Source organism: Platalea leucorodia, assembly GCF_965183815.1.
Source record: "Platalea leucorodia genome assembly, chromosome: 4".
NCBI classification, from domain to species: Eukaryota; Metazoa; Chordata; class Aves; order Pelecaniformes; family Threskiornithidae; genus Platalea; species Platalea leucorodia.
Genome location: NC_138826.1, coordinates 118,499,404 through 118,521,390, shown reverse-complemented (window position 1 = coordinate 118,521,390; position 21,987 = coordinate 118,499,404).

Genomic DNA, 21,987 nt, shown 5'->3' with positions numbered 1-21,987 from the left:
ACAAATGCATGTATTGACCTACAAAATATGCCTCCCCACTTGTGCAAAAACATGTACTGTATCAATCTACACAAACTTTTTATTAGGATACAGTTCCACAACCTCTGAAATTAGATGTTGAGCTGAGATTGCATATGTGTGTGTCTCCATGTATATATGAAACAGTCAGTCCTAGACAAAAGTCTGAACTCAGTACCTGTCCCCATATGATTAAAAATAGGTAGCAGATTAAATAGTAACAGATTAGAATTAGATTAGAATTCATTCCTTCATTCACTTCTTCAAGTGCCATTTTCTCATCTTGTGAAAACCTTATTAAACTTTCCCCAAAAATGCCTTCAAGTATATAAGATAGCTCAAATCAGATGAGAAATCTATGAAGCTTCAATTAAAAAGTATTTCTTTCTTTGGTTTGGCTTTTTTGTTTTGTTTTGTTTTCTTTGCTGTGTTTTTCTTTTAGATCCAATGTGATTTGCCTTTAATTCCTGTTGAAAAAAACCCCATTCAGCATGCAGGTGCTGTAAATGTTTGGATGATGTGCCTGGAAAGACATTCCGGAATATGCAGTGCAGTTCTGGTTTTCTAGTACCAATTACATTTGTTGTTCACTATGAACCCCTTCAATAACTCTTCACAAATTTGAACCTTATTTTACAATTCCATTTTGTCTAAGAGACAGTAGATCACATTCAAGGGTATAGCACAGCTGATGGCTTCTGCAAGACCAATAAAATATGATGCCGGCTTTAGATATATTTCTCTGACAGTGCATTCCATCAAGACTTAACAAATTTGTCCCTCATTCTACAACTCAGTTTTGTGTAACAACCAGGAGCCTTACCCTGGAATGGGCTGAGCACTCTCTTAGACTGATCTTTGGACTTGTACAATTCTGCCTTTATAGCACCTTGATAAGATTATACAGATGCTGTAGTCTGATGTCAAGGGGAATTTCCATGTCGACTAAGAAACAGTAACACTTCAAGAGCATTAGGAGAAATAGACAATATGATGTATCTCCTCTTGTATAAACAGTGACATCTAGAGTTGCCATTAGTATTCCCTAATATGCAACTAAGTTAAAGGTTATCATCTGCTGCAGATTTAATGGATTGCATTAGAATTACAGCAAATGACCCTTGCAGCTCCTTTAAACTTGATCGATCACAATGTAATTGTCAAGGCGGGCTAGCAATTAATTTTCATTAGTCAGGGAAGTCATTAATGCTTGCTGTTAGGGAAAATGACTATTAGATTGAAATGGAAGGGATTCAATCATTTTGTACAATTAAAAAAGTTGGCCTAATTTGCCGGTTCCATATGTGCAGAAGAATATCATTGCGGCTCCATTACCATGTGCTATTCCTGCTGTGATGCACTGGTTCCAACAAATAGTTGAATATGTCCCTTTTAATTCTGAAAGGGAAGACACTTATTACAAAACTTCTCTTGGAAATATTATTTTCAAAGAGGTTCCATCAATATTTTTTTTTTCTATTACCTTTAAAGTTATGCTGGAATTTAATGCTATGGTGAAAGGCGTGCTTCCTCAATTCAAAGTGGTATTTGTTTTTCCTTTGACGTACAGGGCTTTTTTACTGGATAAGACAGAGGAGTTGAAAGATCCCAGGCACATTCAGCTGTCTTGATAAATACTAAATTGCCTGGCAATGACAGTTAACTGTGATATAGCTGCTTGACATCATGGTTGATACAACAACGCTCTTGATTCATGCAGCACGTTTCACCTGAGAACTTAAAAATATTTTTTCAAACTCTAGTATCAAAAGGTCCTAGTAAAATATGGAAGTCAAATTGAAACAGAAAATCAAACACCTTAAACTTCAAGATGGAATTTTCATAACTGCTTATTCTTGTCCAATTTCTCTTCCCATTTAATTAATTGGTATTTTTTCCCCATACCCTCAGTATTAGGATGCACTTTGCTGAGACACTTTTTGTTATCCTAAAAGCATATGCTGTTTCAATGCACTATCTTTAATGTTTCTGCAAATGTGCTTTTAATGAATTTGAATAGAAAGAAAAACAAAACTATCCAGGCCTGATGCAGTCCCTCTGAGACTAAATTTCACCTGCATGTTAGGTACCTAATGAACAGCTTTTTTTTTTAGTACATACCGCCATTCTTTGTAAAGTAAATGCTAGAAAGCAGTGGTATTTGAATGTTTTCGTAAAATTGTCTATCTCAGTTTAGGTCAATAAATTAGGTGAACATGATGTAGCTCTCAAGGCTTTCAAAAACACTTTGTTCTTTTCCTTGACTAAAGGAATTTAGGCATTGCAGTGAGTAACTCATTTAAAATTTATGTGCTTAAAACATGCAAAATTTGAGTAAATTGGCTCTTATCATGATGGCTAAAACATATTGAAGAAGATATATTAATCTTACTTATTATACTAAGAAAGGTTGAGAAACTTTAAAGCCAAGCATGAAAGTATAATATTCTCAAATGTACCTAAAGGAATATACATAGGAGTAAGGCTAAGTTTTTAGACTTCAAAAATTCAGTAAGCTTTTGGAAAGCTGCTGAATAACTAAAATTCCATTGATTTCAGGCCTCGACAAGTTGACTTGGATAGTCTTTTCTAGTACTTTATTTTTTGTATGTAAGGAATGTTAATAGGAATTTGGTACTTAGATTCTTTTGTAAATGCCTCTGAGAACCTTATTTTCACCTTTAGCAATATTGAACAGGGTTCAGATCATTTAGTTTGGTGTATACATTGGCTTCTATCTAGTCAATAAAGACATAAGATACCCAGGAGGTGGAATTCATTTAATCTGTTTTGATGTCGATACCATGAGGAGGTAAGTGGTATCCTAAAATCATATTTTCATTTCTCCACTGATTTTAAGGGAAACTGGAATGACTAGCTCAAACCTAGATGTTTGTATCGTGTTTAAACATATATGAACAGCCCCTCTACTGGTGTTTATAAATCTGACCTTTCCTGACTCAGGAGCCTGAAACACAATTTCAAAAGCTATCAAACACAGGTCCCTAAAAGTCCTTGAAGTGATTTACTTGATTCAAACTTCAAAGTCACTTTTGAAAATGTTACCCTTTGTTACGAAATATTTACTTTCTCATTTGGAAGATTTCCAATAGCACTTTGTGCTGGCTTTGGCTGGGATAGAGTTAATATTCTTCATAGTAGCTAATATGGGGCTATGTTTTGGATTTGTGCTGGAAACAGTGTTGCTAATACAGGGAGGTTTTCATTATTGCTGAGCAGTGCTGACACAGAGTCAAGGCCTTTTTCTGCTTCTCAGACCATCCCACCAGTGAGCAGGCTGGGGGGTGCACAAGAAGCTGGGAGGGGACACAGCTGTGACAGCTGACCCCAACTGACCAAAGGGCTATTCCATACCATATGATGTCATGCTGAGCATAGAAAGCTGGGGGAAGAAGAAGGAAAGGGGGATGTTCGGAGTGATGGCATTTGTCTTCCCAAGTAACCGGTGCATGTGATGGAACCCTGCTTTCCTGGAGATGGCTGAACACCTGCCTGCCAATGGGAAGTAGTGAATTAATTCCTGGTTTTGCTTTGCTTGTGTGTGTGGCTTTTGCTTTACTCATTAAACTGTCTTCATCTCAATCCATGAGTATTCTCACTTTTACTCTTCTGATTCTCTCCCCCATCCCACCAGGGAGGAGTGAGGGAGTGGCTGTGTGGTGCTTAGTTGCCAGCTGGGGTTAAACCATGACACAGTTTCATCACATAGCATACATTGTTCTGCACTTTGATGAATTGCCTCTTTTATAAAACAAAAATATGTTAAAGATGTGTGTGTGATAGTCTAATCCTATTTTCAGGTATGTGGCAACCTAGAAGTTCCATTTTTAGAAGAATATTTTCAAAGTTGGGATCTAAATCAAAATCCTTTCTAATGTTCAGTGGTGGTCAACATTCAGCAATTCCTTTAGACAATGAAGTTCAGCAGTTCTGAAATTTGAATATTTAGGGAACTGAGGCTTCTTAAGTCATTAAATACTCAATTTATACATTATGTGACTAGACATATAACTTATTTGAAATAATTACACTTCCACTCTTATAGTTAATGCTTTACTGGCAGATGTCAAGTAGCAATTGGCAACAGCCTAATGATTAAGAAACAGAAAATTATTAAGATGAGTAGGACTGTGTTCTTTGGAATTGATGAGTTGTTCAGATGGACCCACGTTTCTCACCTTATTATATCCTTCAGTTTGAATATGTTTCTGTTACAAGATTGACCAATGTAAGTCAGACTTCCTCCTGACTTCTATCTGTTTCTCAGAACTGAATCTTCAAATCATTATACACATTTTGAGTCTCAACATTTGTGGTTTTTTAAATGAAAGTCAGGGGATGAAATCTGGCATTTTCATGTAATGTATTATATGGTATGCATTAATGGGAAAGCAGTACATTGTAATCAAAAGTTTCTGTGGGAGTTGGTGTAGGCAGAATTTTTGACTGGATAAATCCTTTTCTATTAAAATAAATGATTTTTTTTTTTCCTGAGATGAAACACATTATAGGCTGCCATAAATCCTATTTCACAGTATCCAAAAAATGGAGTAAGAACAAAACCTTTGCCTTCTCACCTCACTTTTTATACTTCTACTGTTCTTATTTTGTTTCTATCTAAAAACTGTATTCTTGCACAACTGGACTCTCTTTACAAAACTACCTTGAAAATAACAAGCCATTGCTATTGCTGTTAATATGATTAAAAGTACCATTTTTATTTATTAATTCTTTTTAAACAGTGATGTTATTGGACATGAAAAGCCACAAGCTATAGGTCCCTGGAAAGTTGTTATAGAAAGTCTTGGAGAGAGAGACTACTAGTAACTTTCTTCTACTTTCTAAAGATATAAAAATCCTAGGGATAGAACTAGGACTAGGACTTTCATGCTTTTCAGAAGCAGATTGCTATACAGTTCTCATAGGTTAGATGCAAAGATAGAAGACACAAGCTGGGGATCAGACATAAAATACTGTACAGTCTTGTGAGCTTGATGGCTAACTTTACCAAAGATCATGTTACATGAGCAGAAAAAACAACATTAATGAACTCCTGAAACCTATATTACTCTTGTGTTAGCTGAGTGTGTAGAGATACAGAAGTGGCTATAACAAAAGCCTGGTTCTTTGGGAATTGATAAAGTCTTCTAAGCACAAGCCCTGGCATCTGGAGAACCATAGATTCTTTTCCTCATTAATCCTCAAAATCCTTAAGTTTCAAGGTTGCACTCAGATACTTCTATACCAACAAAAGAAGCTCAAAAAAAAAAAAATGAATGTAATGAATCTACATTGTCATTGCTAGTGAGTGATCTAACTTAATTTTTATGTTGTGTAGCTCACTATTTTGTGTTATATAATCTGTTTTAAATATGCCAAATTCATAGAATCAGAGACTCACAGAATCAAAAAATCATAGAATTTTGGGGTGGTTTGGGTTTGAAGGGACCTTCAAAGATCATCTAGTCCAACTTCCTTGCCACGGACAGCGACATCTTTCACTATATCAGGTGGCTGTCCAGCCTGGTCTTGAACATTTCCAATGGTGAGGCATCCACAGTTTCTTTGGCCAACCTGTTCCAATGTCTCATCACCCTCACTGTAAAAAATTTCTTTCTCATATCCAATCTAAATGTATCCTCTTTCAGTTTAAAACCATTGTTCCTTGTCCTGTCACTACAGGACAAGTATCAATTTATTGATTCTGTCCCATCAAAGGATCTGCATTTACACAACAGTGTGAAAAGTTAGAAAGTGATGTATCTTTCAGTGATTCAGTCCAGTAAATAAAAGACATAAAAAGAAAGTTCATGAAAAGAATTAGATTCTCTTTGTGTTCCGGTGTGCCTTTATGTAATTCCCATTAATTATGTGTCGTATAAGCATCAAGCTGTTAAAGCCTTGATCAGGTTTTTGATGGCAGTGTACATCACTACAGTTGCCATTTATCAAATACATTTAGGCCATTCTGAATTAATATCTGGAGGAGAAGAAAGTTATAAACCTTGAAATTGGATCAGAACAGATTTTTGGAGCATTAACCCTTCTTCCCTTGTCACAAGAAACCACTATTGTAATTTTCTTTTCTTGTTGAAATCCTAAGAATAGGAATGAGGTATCAGCATTTTAATTACTCCAGCTTACTTTGAAAATATTTAATTATGTCTCTCATTACTGTATGGCTTGGATATTTAGTTGTCATTGATATTCAAAGAAAGTTAAATAAGTTAGTTACTATTCAAAATAGAGCATTAATGAGATCATATTTTGAGTCATTCTCCTTTCTTTTTATAAAGTTTTAATTCAGCAACAATTCCTTTTGCTGTTCAGATCTTCTAAAGAAGGGATATTGAGTGTATAGTTCTCAACTTATTGCAGAAGAAGTCTATATTTTCACAGATCTGCTCTACTGACATAATCTTCAGGTGGGCATTATTCCTAGTGTGCTATACTACTTTTGAATCTTGGGATGTTGGTATTTTCTATTCCGACTGTGCACGCAGAAACTGTATTAAAAGAATACTGTGTAAATTCAAGCGGTTGGAAAGCATAACAGGATGTCTGTACAACTTTGATTTGGTTCCCTTTTTACATATGCATTGTTACAGTCTTTAACTGCATGAACGCATACTATTTTTTCATTCAACTCTGAGCAGTGCTCTTTAATTAAAAGCTATAATATAACTCTTTCTTCTTCAATATCTTCACTTCTCACTACAAAAAGCACACAGCTTTTTCCAGGGATTCATGTATGATACTTATTTCTGTCATTTTTGAATGCTTCACAAATGTTAATTTTATTTGAGAATCTTTGAGCTACAGGAATGATATTTTCCATATGTTTTAGATCAGAAGAGCAAGGATGGAGAGATTAAAGGTCAAACAAATTTGCTAACATAAAATGAACAATTTGAAACACACATGGCCTAATTTTTCCAAATATATGACAGTAAGGAATTAAAAAAATTAAGTCTCCTCAATTTACATTGCAATTTTGAAGCTTAGCACTTCTCCAAATCCTACTCCCTGGTTTTAAAAGGGTCTTTCAGCAAATGGAGAGTATGGTGTTAGAGAGCACCAGCTGTAAGTTTGAGGTGAAGCATTTACTTACACACACCTCTGCAGCAGAAGAAAAGACACAATTGCAGAAGGTGGCATCCGGCTCTCTTACCTCTCTGATTGCTCTTCTCTTTGCATATGTAACTGCATTCATAATTCACCACAGCTAACAAAAGTCCTTTCAAGAGTAAATGCATTAAACGCTATGTACATAAGATGTATTTTCAGACTCTTTCTCAAGAAGCTTAGCAATTCAGTATGTTATTTTGTTTATCTCTATATTGTGTTGTATATTTGTATTATTGAGCACAGATTTGGGAAATTATTTTACCCACCAGAGTGAAAGGTGTGTATATGCAGGCAGGAGAGGGAAGGCAAGGAGAGTGCTGAACTGATAAACTCCTCATCTCCTGTATGAGTTTATAGCACAGTCTGAAACAGCTCCTAAACACATGTTCCCTTCTGCATGATGAGATTACCCGGGAGCCCAGTTTTGTATCTAGTGTTATTCCAATTTACATCACAAAGACCTATAGATATATGTATCTTATTCACATACCAGATTCTTAAAGTAAAAGGTATATGCTTCTAGGTCATATAGTTTTTTGTAAATTCAGGCTTTAGGTGCTCTTCTTTTTAGATAGAGAGAAAGATTTTTCCTTGCCAAATTCTGTTCTTTTAGCAGAAGAACATTCTGTTCTTGTAGCAGAAAGGATGGTTATACAACAGACTAACTTAAGCTGAAGGTCATCTACCCCAAGCCCCTACTCAAACCAGGGCTAACATCCCAGTTAATCAGGTCACTCTGGACCTCATCCAGTTGAGTTTTGAGTACCTTCAAAGTTGGAGATTCCACAGACCTTCTGGGCAACCTGTCCCATATACAGTCTTCACAGTTTAATCAAAATAGGAAGGTTTTTTAGAATAACGTACCTTGGTTTTTACATAAACTGATTTGAATTTCAGATGAAATGTATTCAATTATTTACAGTAATGAAAAATAAGTAAATAATAGCTTATTTCCTCTTTCTAAATTTTTTTTGGGGGAAAAAAAAAAAAAAGCAGTTCTGTTTTAAGCCTCTAGCATAGTCTTGAATAAAGGTGTAGTTAATGTTTTTAAACCCCAAGACAGTGAGCTAAAGTTTTTAAAGGATTAAGTTTAAGTAGAGGCTGGCGCTATGAAGGAATGTTACCCAGATGCTTTATTTCATATTTACTCTGCATGCAGACATGTTCTTCGGTGCATCAGATTTGAAGGGCTAACCAAATAGATCTGAATTTTTTTTTTTTTTCTTTAAGTATTGATGGTCATAGTTTGTAATTGAAAACCTATATATTTCCCTGATTAGTGAAAGCATTTGTGAAAGACAACTCATTTAGAAACAGGTTTTTTTATTTCAACATGCGCTTTTATAAGGCATTTATGCATCATATTTCCCAAGTAGATATGCCCTAAATGTTGTCAGAACACTTAGCTTGACAGCTTGTTTCCGGTAGTTGTTCATGTCCCATGGTTCCACTTGTTTCTTAGACCATGAAGTGACTTGTCCTCAAGCTCTGTCCAGCTTGTCCTCACATCTGATAAGAGATACTTGTGTATTAATAACATCTAGTTGCTAGTTATATTTAGAGACTTTTTCTATACACTCTTTTCTTTCAAATAAGGCATTAGAAAATTATTATTACTACTTGCTGCATACTTAGTGCTTTAAAAGTTAAAAGAGCTGTGCAAAAGAACCTTGCTTAAGGATTAATCACATCTGTGACCCAGGAGATAAGAGATCCTGACCTTTCAATAAGGCTTATAAATACTTATACCATCTGAGCCAGAGTGTTTAAGTAACTTGTCATGAAAGTGACTTTTACTTTTTTGGGAGTTGAAATGGGGATTTTTCTGGCCATCAAAGTTAAATTCTACAGTGAAGATTGCATAGAGATCAGTAATTTTCTTACTCTTCCTACCCGTTAAATCATATTGTATGTAAAAATAAAGTAGAAGCTCCTGTAATACTATTTTTCAGCATGAACTACTGCTGTCATTGTCATTGCAGTACTGCAGGATGATGAATGGAACAGGGAATTGATTCATGTAGCTATGACTGGGAGGGAACGCAGCCTTATGGTCCACAAACCAATTTTTCTATTAAGGTGTCATCTATTCTAGAACTGTAGCTTCAGTTCACTGCATAAATCAGAGACTCCTTGTATCAGTTCCCCTCAACTCCCTTTGCATTTTGAACTATATGCCACACTCAAATCCCTTCTGCTTTCAAGGATACTTTCTCTCCTTCCCATTTCCATCCATTTTTCTCCTTTTTTAATAAGTCAGAGTGCCTTTTCACCCCCTCATAGGGACATGATTTAATTTCCATCTACAAGAGAGGCTCTGGGAGCACTTCTGAGCTCCTCAAATCCAAGACTTCACACTATTCATGTGCACCCCTGTCTCTCCTGCTTGCTTCCCTGCAAAGACACACAGGAGCTGCTCCTAGGAGGTCCCTTGACCTGGACACAGCTGGGGTGATGGAGGCAGAAGGACGGTTGCAGTGTGCACTCATGCCCACAGGTTGGGGGAAAAGAAGACCCTCACACCTGCCTTGCAGGCCATGGCTCTGACCCGTCTCTTGGAGAGATAAGGTTTTGAGGTTGTCATCATCTGCAGACTGTTTAGAGAGGAGTGACGATGTGCATTAATGGCCTTCATCGAAGTGTTATGTGTTAGGGTGCAAAATCACAGAGGCAGTTGAAGCTGCTGGTACTGCTAACCTGTCTAAATTACTTTGTATTCTCCTTTTTTTTTTGTCTGATTTTCTCCAAAACTGAACGACATACAGCATTAAAAAAATGTTAAATTGAATGTGAACCATTATTTCTGTTAGTGCTCACTCAAAACACATTATTTACCCTTTTTGTTAAAACCACTGGATGTTCTGCCCTCACAGGTTAGCAGAGCAGTAACCTTTGAAGACTTTTTAGACTGCTGTTGAGTAACTTCTTCTTTCTCCTCAATCAAATAAAAAGCACACATTAATGCTCTCAAAGGAGGTTATTTATTATTGCAGTGGTGTAAATGAGGGCAGGATTTGGCCCATAAGCAATAAAAGAGGAGTAGAGCATGTAATTCTTAACACCATTGTGAAGAAAACTCTGTCCAGCAACAATAAATTATCTGAAATTCTTTCAGGATATATGAATGACTCCACAGTCAGAGAAAGCTTGTGAGGTTTAAAGCATAAAAATGACAACCATAAATAAAGGCAGAAACCCCTGATCCCCACTGAAATGAAATAGCATAACATTCCTGAGGCACTGGTGTCTTTGGAAAATACATTGCCTCGCTGACTTGGGGAAAGGGAGGGAGGAAAGTAAACCCATCATCCTACTTAGGGCTTTGTCTTCCAAAAGTAAAGTTTAATGCTCCTGCTCAAAAGGGCAGTTTTCTCTAGGAAGACCCATCCTGTAAGGATGTGAGTTTATTGAGTTTGTAAGACTTTCAAACATATGTTAATCAATAAATATATGCCTATGTATTTTAATAACTAGATTTAAAAAAAGTGTTTAACAAGATGGGTAAAATACAGAGAATATCTATGTCCTTTAATCTGTAGGGTGCAAAGTAGCAACAAAGGACAATAAGCATTTTCAGAGCAAAGTGTAAGATATAATTCTTATAATATAAGATATATATTCCTAGATATAAGGAAGAAATTTTTTACAATGAGGGTGGTGAAACACTGGAGCAGGTTGCCCAGAGAGGTGGTAGATGCCCCATCCCTGGAAACATTCAAGGTGAGGCTGGACAGGGCTCTGAGCAACCTGGTGTAGTTGAAGATGTTCCTGCTCGTTGCCAGTGGGGTTGGACTAGATGACCTTTAACGGTCCCTTCCAGCCGAAACTATTCTATGATTCTATGATTGTAGGGTGGAGGGGTGACCACAGCTTATCCTGGGAGAGTTAAGCATTCTAGAAAAATACCTTCTGTACTCTGGACATTTTTAATATCTTAACAGTTAGCCTAGTTGCATTTCTGTTAACAATACCCTGTTTCATTGGCATAGTAATGCCCACTATAGATAACCTGATAAAATACCTTCTCAAAATATGTGTCTTGGAAAGGACAAATCTGCAATCCCTGTTTTGATTTGGCATATTCCAAAAGCTTCAGCATCATTGCAGCAACAATTTAGAGGACAGAATCAAAATCCATAAACACTGGGTTAACTGTTCTGTGATCTCAATATGCATCAATTTACTAATGCTTTGTTGAGTTTAAATGCATTATGATGTTATAGATATGCCACTTCTTGCCATCTCATTATGCCAGAATGAAATTTTAACTTTGCAATGAATTATATTTGAGTTCAAACTAATCACATTGAAGAAATTTGTCAGCAATTTCTCACTGTTACAGTAACAGAAGTGACACATAAGTTTTAAAATCAAGTCAAAGTCACCAAAAAAGTTAAAAGCATAAAAGAGTGAGATAATTTTTTAGACAGACAATATTCAGAGATAGTCTCCCAGTGAAACGTAGTCTATCTTGTTTGTTTGTAGATGGTGTAAGCTAGGATGCTGTAGTCAATTGTTCTCTGCAATCAATAGCAGGGATTTGTATTCAGCACCTCAGGAAAATGGGCAACTTCCTTGTTTTAAAACTTTGAACCATAGATGTTCATCTGCAATGTCAGCATAACTTTTGACTCCTTACACAACCACTGAATACGGTCCACTGCATCTGTGATAGCCTGTGATGATAGCTTTTCTGATGAAGGTCAGATGTTAAGGAACTAATAAAATGACACAGCAGGTTCATATTAGTCTAGTCCCTATTTCGGCATAAATCTTTTTTCAACTGTTTGGCATGTACTTTGTCTCGATATAGAAATTATATAAAATTGTGTTCCTTCCTTTATAAGATATCCTGGCCTTGTATTTTTATATAGATTACTCTCACCATAAAATGTATGTACAAATATATACATATATATTAGAGTAAACGTTATAAATGTAAGAGGTAATCTTCTTTTGAAATGACATTTTTAAAAATTAGGAGAACTGCATTTGTGTTCAGAGTTTGATTTCAAACAGTAGACTGACCACATCAAGAATAGACTCTTTTTACCTATTTTTTTGCTTTCCTCTTTTTAAGTGATGAATGTGTAAATAATATTCAAGAACAGAAAGCAGCAGGAAATATTATTTTATTTTGTCTACCACCTATAGATGTTACTGGAGGTTGCTCTTCTCTTTTTTGTTCTGCTCTCCTCTGAAAAACTGTCTTCTTTACTAGGAGAGCCAATATTTTGAAAAGTAGAAAATGAATTTAAATGTCAACTTAAACATATTGATTAAAAGATACTGGGCTGAGACTAATGACAGTTTCATACAGTGTGAGTACATTTTTATATTAATTATGTTTTGATTTAGTCTTCAAGAAAATACTGGAAGGCAATATCATTATACTGACAGATGTGATTTTTGATCTTTTCAAAACAAATGTAAGCTAGAGAAGCAGTATGTGAAGCATCAGCTATAAGTAACATGCTTTTAATTATGTGCTATTACTGTAGGAGGTCTTCTAAACACGGAGTGTCCCTGCAGTTTTTATCACTGTTTAAGACATATTATTTGGTTCCTTTTCTCTACAGTAAGTCTTTGGGCTGGGAATTCAAAGTGGCAGTGGGTTCTCTTCTCAGCTACCCTATTGATGTGCTTTGTGAGCTTGAGTGAGTAGTTTTACCCATCACTCTCTGTATTGAGTACACATAATTCAGATAATTTTCACTACCTTACCATACTGAGCAAACTCTTTAGCTAATGTGTATGATATTCTTTAATTGAATGATTGAATTGATATTTCTGGAGAAATCTGCTTTGCCAGTGCAAAGCAAATTTAACAGTGACAATTAATATTGTAGATATTTCTCTTAAAACTGAATGGGAGAGAGCAATATGATACAGTGACTGTATCGAGTCCTTTTTATTTATAGTGAAGACCTTCCTGATTGACATTTTTTGATAACGCTTTAAATGAACATAAATGTTCACCAAGAAGTTAGCTTATCACAATAAATTTCTAATTAAAATTGATCTTGCTTTTATGATTCATTTGTACTGTGAACACCTGTGAACTCGCCTCATTGATAACTGCATGAAAAATATCGGTATTCAATCTTTATTTGCACTGCCCCATTTCTCTGTTTTCAGGTCTCAGCTGTAAAATGCTGGCCTACAAAATGATGTCTGCTTTCCCAGGGAGATGGAGAACACTCAAAATTTCAAAAGAGGACACTTTGGGGAGGGGTTATATCTGAGAGCAACTTTTAAGACAACAGTTCATCTTAGATGTGGAGTCATTAAAAGGTATGAACAGAGCACAAAGTTGCGATCTCTAAATGTTTTATCTTGGATAAAACTGTTTGTCAGTTTGACTTGGAATATAACGGCAGCTGAACATTATCTTTTTCTGTTATAGGTACTCAGTGACAATTGGCTAAGCCTCTTGTACAAATAATATAATGAGAGCGAGCTTGCCCAGATTGTTTACATACACAAGGGGAAGAGATGTAAGAGAGTGGAAGTGATTTCCTTCGGGTTACAAGATGGCCCAGTGGCACAGCTGGAGTTTGACCCCACGCCTCCATAGCGCTTGTGCTGAGTCCATACGCGCAGCTCCCACATTAGCAGGCACAGATGCTGGGACAAAACCACTTGATGGGCAGGGACTCAGAGAGTGGATGAAAGCACAGTGCACTACCTCAACATTTTGTGCACACACAGCACAACTTCTCACAAGTCAGGTATAGCTTGATCATCTTCACATCTGGTAAATACCATACTGAATTTCATCTCAAGACTCCAAGGTAACTTGTCTGCCAACATCAGCCATATTGCACAAGCATGTTTTTGTGAACTGGTACCTCCATGTTGTAGGTAGAAATGTTCTTTTGTCTACGTTAAGCAGCTGTGTGGGTTCTAGTTTTCCACATTACTTTTGTAAGGTGTTTGATGTCTATGTCTGAACCAGTGTTTTATATAAATGATCAGTGACATATATATATGGAACAAATATAAGGTCAGAACAATTCTTAAAGTATTGGATACTTATTCTCCTCTTCTATGTAGAGTCAGAAAATGAGCTCAAGCCCATGTACAGCCACTCAAGTGCAGAGTAATATGTAGCAAATAAAATCAAGTCCATTTTCTGTCACTCTTCCCCAGTATATGAATTCTGTTTGGATTTTTCTCTTCTTATGCATTTGTACCAACAGATTTTAGCTGCATCTCTGAAAAGCATCACGTTGTTATAAACACTGTGGACTTAACTATACAGGCAATGAGTCTGAACATTAGTACAGCTTCTAATTTTGCATGCCTTTTCATTTATTTTAGAATGCAAAGACAGACTAGATACAACAATTTCTAATTTTAACATTATGCCAACAATCATTTTGCCAACTAGTTGCTAGTACAAAGAGAAAAGCCATTGCAAAACTATTATTTTAAGAAAAAGATAAAAACTTGAAAGATAAGTTTCAATGACAAGCCAAAAATAAAATTATGTATAAAAGTTACTTTTGTAAAATCCTATGCGGTGGGGGAAAAAAAGGCATGATTTTTTTGATAATAGGATCTTCTATTTTGCCATAGCTAGAGACAATTGCTGTCTTGAAAAATCTGTAAACTAGATACTCAGGTAAGTGTTTCAAGAAAGAAATTATTATCTTCAATTTCTAGACATAGCACAGGGAAAAATGAAAACTAAGTGCAAGACTTCCAAAAGAGTATGCAGAACACAGATAGGAAATCAGTAATGAACTACACTTGTCAAGGTAGTTTGAAAAATCCCACCTGATCCCATCTGAATCTTTCAGTGACACAGTATATCTATAAATGAAGGCTTAACTTTCTACAGAAACCCATGGCAGAGGTAGGGACTTTGTTTCAGCTATAAGAATGCCATGCTCATGCCTTATTAGCACATGCACACACTATATTCACACGAGTTCACAGAAAGCTGATTTTTTTTATATGAATGCTCTGGTTTACAATGAAGGCTAAGTTTTCTTAGATGGATAAAAGTCAAAACAGTCCATAAGCCTATTAATCATGGAATCAGACCTGCAAAGTGTTACTTGTGCACACGCAGAGGATGAACCTGGCCCCATATGAATTTCTTGTGGATATTGACTGATAATATGGTATCGCCGGTCTCACATGCTATGATTAGACAGGCTTTCCTCTTTAAACATTTTGAGTTCAGAAGCTTAGTGCATTATCTACAAAACCTATTTTAAAATAGACCTAATTTAAAGGGACAGGTTTTAGGAAGGAAATAGAAAGGAGATGTCTTCGAGAGGAGGTCTGAAGCCTTCGCTTTGGAGCCAAGCATTAATTTATTTTTTAAATGCATCATTGTTTTTGAAGACCCTATATCAAATAAAGAGTCTTCCACACTCTGTTACCTAAGTTTATGGCTCAAGAGAAACCATCCCGAGGCTGTAACACAGTCCATATGGCTGGCTGTTTGAAGTGCGCTTAGTACTCCATTAGGGATTCTCGATTTGTACTTCTCAATCTGATTTCGATAAGACACAGGTTTCCTTTAGTGGCCTGACCTGGTGCAAACACATAATAGATTAATTCTATAATAAATTATGCTGGCAGTAAAGCTTTCTGGACCATTTTGCCTTTTAAGTAACAATTTTTGTTTATGTACCCTTATAAAGCTGAACCAATGTTTCATTTGTAATCACTTTCTGTATATACAGAACTACTTGAAGCTTGGGAACATAATTTTGCACTGTGTGCATTACTTCTGAGTGTATTCCATTTTATTGTGTTTCTGGAGCTACTGACACGTTCTGAGGAATACTAAGAGCTTTCCTGAAACAACATCATGCCTAGAAATGTGCTGAACTGCTATTCAGGAAGCTCCAGCTGGTTTCTATCTTAACGGTGGCATTACTGTATTATTTCTATATGCAAAACTGCATTTCCATAAACTCCATTATTACCTGCTACTTTTATGTATTGTTTTTACATGATACTGTTATTTTCGACCACTAAGTTTGTTTTAGATTTATTATTTACTTATCAATTTACTGCTGCCCTTTCTAAATACTGTTGGTACAGAAGTAGTAAACTATGTTAGTTCAGGCATTGTTGATAGTCACAGTTGAGGACCCCAATGTGCTAGCCATCCTGCAAATCCAAAGCCAAGGCCTTACAGATGAAACGTAAAGCAAAAGATGAAAAATGTGAGTGGAAAAACAAGGAAGTACAAAAAAAACAATGAGACAAAATCCGTCAGCAAGGCTGGCAGCCTGCTGCGAGTCTAATATTATTTAAGAATCATTTGTAATTTTAAAGGACAGTATTAAGGAGAGCAGTACAGGAGTCTTCTAGATTTTTCCAAGAAATGCTCAAAAGCATAAGGGACATCATGGGAGAAAAGCACTGCAGTGCTTTTCTATATGTTTGCCAATCAAGTGACAAAAAGACTGCTAATCTGTCAACTTCTTCCACCCTACCTTTTCAGGCTCATGAGCTCCATGATATCTCCCTTCTTAGAGACACCTGTCCCCATCTTCTTACTTCACCTCAGGCCTTCTCACAACTGACTAAGATAGCATGGTAGGAAAGGAAAAAACTGCGAAGGCTTTGTAAGTGACAAAAGGATGGTTCTTAATCAGAATAAACATACAAAATACACAAAAAAAAATACAATGTTTTAGTGGTTGGGATTTTTTTTGTTTCTTTATGGTCACATAATCTGTGAAGACACATCTATGTAGGTGCTACGTGATAAGACCATTCCACAAAAACTCTCTTAGAACACTGATCATGAAAACAAACATCCTACTGAACTATACAGTGGTCTTGGTAGCAAGAAAATACTCTACAGTCATCTGACCTTCTACTGATTCATCAGCTGTCTACCAAGATTTATCTGAGCACATTAGAGAGATTGATCTATACATGAAAGGATGGAAGAAGAGGAGAAAGCATGGAGTGAATGACAGGGAGAAGGGGACATTGTGGGTCCTGTGGAAGGACATAGAAAATGCACATGTAGAAGAAGCTGAGATGTAATCTGAAGAGAAAGGAGAAGGATCTGAACTATGGGCAGAGTATTTCAGGTGCAGAAGGCAAGAAACTTCAGGCACCCAGGAAGCAAGGAGGATATAGTAAGTAAGGATAAAAAGAGAAAGATGCATAAATAGGGGGAAAAAAAAAAAAAAGAGATGCAGCATTAAAATAGGAAAATTAGAGAAAAAAGATAAGAATATTTTACACAATATGAAACAAAATCTACCAGAGGAGAGCAAGGATCCAACAAAATTAATGGGAAAAGACTGACGTGACATACTAAATATTTTAGATTATTTATAATGAGCATGAGAGGCAGAGGCTTTCCTGAAATGCATGTAAACTTTTGAGTTATAGAGACAAATAAAATTACATAAATCCAAGTACATAACTTTCTAATTTCCAAAAGAAAATGCACAAAGAGAAGCAAAATGTTCTTATATTAAAGACAATTAGCATTTTAATTTAACTTTAATGCCAAGATCAAGTTATCCTCTTTATAATCAACTGAAATTATCTTTTGCCCAGATGGAAGTGCTTTTTGCGTATTGCCCAATGGTTTTCAGTAAAGTTTGACTTTTCTTATTAAGTAACCTTTCTTTCTTATTTGATCTTAAAACAAAGCCTCAGTCATCATTACAAACAAAAGGACACTGGCTGGCAGTAATAGGGAAGGATTCTTTTAAATAACTTAGTAAATCCACGCAGGTAAAAGAATGCTAGGAACATTCATTGCCAATTCCCAATCTTACAAAATGTCATACTGTGCATGAGTAATCCCAATGAACCCATGATATTCGTTCCAGTACAAAGATTTGTGCAGAGGCAATAAAAATGTTTGCATAATTTTTTTTTCTAATTCCCACTATCTAAAAAAAAAAAAAAAAAAAACCTGAAAGTGCTACTATACATGGCATCTCTCCAATACAGATTATTTTTACTTGGATTGATCAGATTCAATCGATTTACTTTTCAAAGTAACTAAATAGATACTCTTCCCAAGTTTCATGTGTTTAGGCATACTTTGACAATTAATTCCAGACTTCAGCAGCGCTGTCTGATGATTCAGCAGACATGTAGGGAGCTGGCTACCTGTGAAAAATTACTTTTCTGTCCTTCATAATCCACATTCTCAGCTTTGTTCATAACCACTTTTTTGAGGTGACTTTGCATTGTGCTTGGAAAGTCATCAAGTGAAAGGAAAGAATAGTCACTTGAGCAGGATAGTAAAAAATAGAAATTCTTTCATTACTGTGATTTTTGAGTGTTAGGTATTGAGATAGACAAAGATGATAAGCACTTTCAAAAATCCAGTGCATAAAATCAAGGAATCAGTAACAGACTTAAATAAAATAAAGATCCATTTAAATACGTGGGATAAATAAACTCTATACTAGCTGAGGGTTCCAACCACTGGAAACTGTTAAAAATTATCATTACAATGGACTTCCTGACTCAGTGTATGAGACAGGGGAGTTTGTGAAATAATTCTTGTCTCCTACATGCAAGTTAAATATTTCTATATATTTGGAAGACCACAGCCTGATTCAATCCTGCCTAAAATGGGCACCTAGTGAAGTGATAAGATAGCATATTAGTCATTCAAACTCTCCATTGAGAGGGAAGCGCCTGTCTCCTCTGATCCTGTTGGGAACCTAAGGCAGCTAAGGCAGCTATCTCAAAGCTTCTCAGCACAGACCAGGTGTATCAGACAGGGCATAAAACTGTTGCCATAATTCCAGAACACTATCATCTAGAGAAATGGAAGAAAATATGTTTTGTGTACTTGTGTTACTAGGTTTGTTTCCACCTTTTCGCTCCTATGCAGACAGAATGGGTTTCGACATAAAAGACATAGATGCGCATTCAGTTCAAAGAGGTCCTAAACTCGAAGCCTCTTTCAGTTCATGTATGTTGTCAAAATTGAAGTATTGCTTTATTCCTTGTTTCAGTTTGGATTCACAAATATATTTTAACGGAACAAAACCTTCTAATGACAAATGATTTCCCCTAAGGAATTCCAGATAATGATTGCAATGATCGGGCAGGGATGTTTAATTTTTAAGCATTAAAATTTGGGTCACTTAAAACTTGGCTGATGTCATATTGGTTCCTTCTAGTTTTTAATATATGTGTCAGCACTTATGTTCTGCACACAGATTGTTCTAGAATTTCCTTCCTCCCTCACAGAGAAGTAGTATGAAAGTGTCTGGAGTAGGAGGATTTTGATTATCTCCATATCAGAAGATGCTTCAGAGAATGTATCTGCAAATTAAAACATTTTCAAGGTCCTTTGTTCCTGGAGCTTTCCTGTTTAAAACTGATTTGGGTGCACAATCAATGCTTCCTGGGTGACATGGGATCCATGGGATCTTTGTAGGGACAAATCTCTGATTGGAACTGCCATCTGTGTTCTTCTTTCCCCCCAGAACAATGTAGGAAACTCATCTGAGAGGCAAATTTTGAGCCATAACTCTCATTATGGATCAGGCTTAAAGATTGCTGTGATCTCTCAGTTGGCTCCAAACCAACTCAGAAATAGATTTACTAATCAGAAATAGTATGTGTCTTAGAAAGCCAAAGTAATTGTAGTGGACTTTGCTGAGTACACTGCTGGAGTTAGCAATGTCACATAGGACAGTACATCATCTTCTAGCTATTGGCTGATTAAATGAGTACAAAAAAAGGCTACATATTCCCTGAGTCTCCTTGGACAAGGAAATTAAAATTAGTTATTGTTCCTGCATAACTGTTCATTTTTCTTACCATAGTTTTAGAGAATCTGCTAGTAATTATAATTTTAAACAACATAAATATGTCCCTTCTTAATGTCCCAGGTTATAAATTTCTGTGGAAGTAAGACCATGCAGCAGGTTAGAACCTTTTCTTTCCTGAAGACTGTAGGATCATTGCTGCAATGCTTCCAAATCCATAGAAGAAGCTTATTTCTTTTTACCTAAATTTCTCAGAAGGCTGCAATTACAATTATGTATCAGAATAAACAAAATAAAAGTTTACTTTAATAGAATTACAAGTGCTGACTGATCTGAAATTTTTATCATAGTTTAAAGCATATTTCAGTTCAATGACTTTTGACAAGGTCTTTTGTTTAGCTTTATTTGTTTATTTATTTTTATGAAAGCTCAAATAGCTGTCCAGGGAACAGAATAAAGTAAAATTAGAAATAGGTCATTTTGTTTGGTACAGCTTCAAAAACTTGGAAAAAAATTGTTCGGTAATTGATTTTCAATATATGTAATTATATGGATGTCATGTATTGTTAAATCCAGAAATGTTTAAAGCCATCTTCAATGAAAAAGAAACATGTAAGTGACACGGAAACATGTAAGTGACCGGGGCGGGGGGCAATTCCCACGTACTCGGAAACATGGTCTCAGGTAAGGTTCTTACATTGATTTGACTGATAATCAACATAAACGTTATCCATCCATTTACACTGAGCTGTGTTGAAATGTAAAGCTTTCCTGAACTCATTGCTATAATATTATCATTATATTAATTAGCCAAAATTTTGGTCTGCTTTATATCCAAGTTGAGACCAGTAGAAAGACTGCAGGCTTGTAGTAGTATTATAGAGGGCAGAGTTTATTCTATTCTGTTTTTTTCTGAACTGAAATTGGCATCACCGGGTAATGACGAAAAAAATCTGGAAAATTACATGTGCATTTTGATGATTATTTGCACAATTTAGCTGTAGTTTAGGTTTCTTTGATTAAAGAAAGTGCCAAAGAATTGCTGAGCAGAATGAAGTATTTAGTATATGTTTTGCAAGGAAGTGCTGAAAAGTGAACATTTATTAAAGAAATGAATGGCATAAAAATTAACCTTAGAGAAAATTAATAGAACTGATGCTTTAGACTAGCTTCTCCTTGTTAAATCAATAATATGCAATGACATACTTAGATATCAACAGCAGTGACTGACTTCAGTAATGGCTGTGGGTTCTATATACTTTTTCAAAATCAAGACCACAAGCTCTTAGACCTGGAGCTGAATCCTTAAATTCAACCTAGGTATCTCAAAGACAAAAAGAAGCATTCTGCAGAGCTATTTTTGTCTTATATTTATAGAATCCTGTGCTTGATTAGCCTCACCACGTGATCACAAAAGGAAGTCAAGCATGAAAATATGAAGAACTTTTATGCTTTTCTCTGCAGATCCTGTTCCTAATATAAACAGAAAAGAAAGGAAGAAAAAAACAAAAATAAAACAAAACAAAAAAAAACCCAAAACAAACCCAACCTTTGTAATATATTACTAATGAACCTATGAAATTTAAATTCAAAATTTTCAACTTTACATATAATTTAGGATGAGGAAGCATATCACGATGTAAGTACAAGTAAAATCAGGTTAGATTAAAAGTCCATCTAGGCCAGTACCTATCTTCAGTAATGGCTAATTTACAGATGACTAGAGGAGAATATAGTAACATGGAAAAAATATAATAATATTTCTCCAGAAGAACCACGCAGCTTTAAACAAGTTTTGTATTAGGGAATTCTCTAGCCAGCAATGGTCTTTCTTAGGTAAAAAGCCATTTTATATCCATTTTAACGCAATGAACAGTGACTCCAGAATTTCCTCTTCCCTTTCACTCATGATTTTATAGACTTCTATCATGTTGGTTTTTGTCTTTTTTCTTGTGTTTTACTCTATTTAATTCTTCCTTATATTGAACCTTCTCCATAATCTTTCTAGTTTTTCTGTCCTTGCAGAAGGACGAGGGAACTTGAGCATCACATAGACTTATATCCAGGATTTCTGTTTGTTTTA